The sequence below is a fragment of the Octodon degus genome, unplaced genomic scaffold (assembly GCF_000260255.1).
Source record: "Octodon degus isolate 3935 unplaced genomic scaffold, OctDeg1.0 scaffold00040, whole genome shotgun sequence".
In the NCBI taxonomy this organism is placed as follows: Eukaryota; Metazoa; Chordata; class Mammalia; order Rodentia; family Octodontidae; genus Octodon; species Octodon degus.
Window position 1 is genome coordinate 3,826,094 of NW_004524616.1, and position 2,794 is coordinate 3,828,887.

At 40.3% G+C, this 2,794-nt stretch overlaps 1 protein-coding gene across 3 annotated transcripts in view; it reads right to left on the reverse strand.

The window, feature by feature from the left end:
• The window catches only part of Htr4 (5-hydroxytryptamine receptor 4), a 172,375-nt gene that overhangs the window by 44,166 nt on the left and 125,415 nt on the right, over positions 1 to 2,794 (reverse strand). The window lies entirely within an intron of this gene.

Sequence of the window (2,794 nt, forward strand, 5' to 3'; positions counted from 1 at the left end):
TCATGTCTGCCTCTTGTACAGCAATTAACCACTAGGAAGAATGTATGCAATGTGTTAATTATTGAAACTGTCCTACCATTTTGGTTTGAAACTGTCTCATTGCTATTTGTTTCTCAATAAAATTATGGGGAAAAAAATAACAAACAAACAAAATGGCCCCTGAAACTGCCAATACTGTCTGAAACATATCTCTATTCACCAGTAAACTTTCCAGATGTCTTCTAGCTTCATTTAAACAAGATGGATGTAGTATGTTTTTTCCTGTTCTACATTTTAACTTCATTGTGGGAAGATGCTGATGATTCTGGATCTCACAGAATCACAAAGGAAGAGTCTGAGAAGATCTCATTCAATGTTTTCCCTCTTCCTCATGAAAGCTAAGGACCAGTCAGTTCCTCCAGCTTAGGGTCAATCAATACTTTTAAATGATCATCTAATTTTCTTTCTACTTCCCTAAGAACTTTCCAAGTAAGGTAGCCAACTCCATTTTTTAGTGAACTATTTGTTCTGAGGAAGCTTTACCTTTGAATCCTTCTTCTGTCATTTCAAGCCATGCTGAATAGATCAAACTCTTTTTTCTCCTGGTACCCCCAACTTTTTATGGGGGAAAAACATGTATTTAGAATTAGCCTTCTGGACTCAGTTTAGATGATCCCAATTTTGTTGGCAACATCCAATGCATCATAATTGGCAGCCTTTGGAACATATGCCTTCTTCTCTCCATCAGGCCTGATTAGTGTATGACCTTGGCAGCATCGACGTCATAGAGCCTCTTTACAGAAGAAGCTTCTTTCTTCCACTGTTCTTCAGACATATAAATTCTACAGAGAATTTCATCATATTTACCTTCTTCTGAGAATACTTCAGCTTTCCCTTTCCAGGATAACATAAAGCTGCATCACTTCTGTGGGATAGAGACCAGTGGCATTACACTCCTGGCTTTGTTTGATTTTGTGCTTATTGGCTTTGACATCCACAATGGACACATGTGTGTTGCTGTCCTTGATCTTTTTCATGGATGCCTCTATAGTCAGGAGGAATTTGATGATGGCATAGTGGTCAAGCTTATTTGTCCTGGGGGCGCTCTTCCAAGGGTGTTTGGGCTGCCTCCAGAGCCACAGTGTCATGGGGCAGCAGAAGGTGGGTGACATTCGTATCTTCTTTTTGTGGCTGTGGATGCCTTTCAGCACAGCTTTCTTGGCTTGCAAAGCTTTTACTTTGGCTTCAGCTTTGGGAGAGGCAGGGGCTTCCTTCTTTGCCTTTGGCACCATCTTGGTAAAAAGGCTTTCTCAGCCTCTTAGTACCCCTTAAATACACAACGATGCTTCTGACCCGAACTTTCTTTGCTCTAAGTTTGGCCTCCCTGCTTTCTTCCACTGTTCTTCATACATATAAATTCTACAAAGAATATCATCATATTTACCTTCTTCTGAGAACACTTCAGCTTTCCATTCCCAGTATAACGTAGAGCTGTGTCCCTTCCATGGGATGGAGACCAGTGGCACCACACTTCTGGCTAAATACACATTTATAGGGAATGTGGGTTTCTGCTTGGTCTCTCAGTGTGTTTTCAGGCAATTTCTTCCTGACAAGCTGCTCTGACTAAATTAAGAGGGCCGCATCCTTGCCAAGTACACACTGTAAGAGAACAAGCTCAGAAAGCCTGCCTTGCAGAAAGGGCTTACCTGCTACACTGCTGCAGCTCTCTGACTACCTGATTTCAGGTCCCCTTGCCCCCAGAAACAAGTTCCACCACATTCTATAAGAAATTTGTTGCTGGTGTACTTGTTTTAATTTCTTGTCTACTCTTGAAAATGATATGGGTTAAAAAAAAAAGAGCCAAAAAGTTCACTTCTTAGCATTGTTGAAAGACCCCTCTCATTCTTCCCTGGCAAAGGTGACATCACTTTCTGTTATACAGATGAAGGACTGATTTAAAGTAGGGTGTTTCAAGCTTAGCACAGTTTTGAAATTAATTGTGGGTTTCTGCTCTTTGTACTGTCAGAGTTTCAGCAACATCCTCAAGCTCTGAGCAATGACTGCTTGCTTATCAACAGGAGATTAGAAGATAGGCTTCCTGACCTTTCCAGTTTATGAGTGGTCCTAATGCAATTGCATATTACAGTTCTTGAAAATCTAGAAATTTCTAGCTCTCCAACCAGAGCAATTAAAATAGCATGTCTATAGGATGATGTCAGAGATCACAGGGGGCTCCAATGTGCAGGCAGGGTCAAAGCTCAGTGCACTACACCATACCATTCTTGACTCCAGATAAATCATTTTTAGCATTTCAAGATCTAGATGTGATTTGGGGGTTTGCCTGATGCAAGAGTAGGATTCATAATCCCTCTTATTGTGGGCATCAACCTCAGAGGGCTGGTACATAGAATGATAGTAGATGACCTACACAGCAAAAGAACAAGAACAAATACCCGCAGAATGTACTCAAATTGGTTGACATGATTAGCATGTTTTATATTGAGTCAACTAAATGCCTACAGGTAATTTAAAAGCCAAAAGGCATATTGGGAATGACAGCCCCAACTGTTCAGTACAGGGCATGATGTACCCAGGAAACAAGCCTTGTCTCACGTTGGTTAAACAATTATTTATAAACAGTGTGATTAATTTAATTCATTTCTGGCTTGGCTTTTCTTTTAGCAGAGGGAGCTCTGCATTCTGTGATTAAGGAGTAGATTCTTATTGACTCATTGTTTAAGATTCACTTATCAGGACACTGAGAAAACTGAAGAACTAGAGAAAGGCATTTATCAAGATGTGAAATATATATATA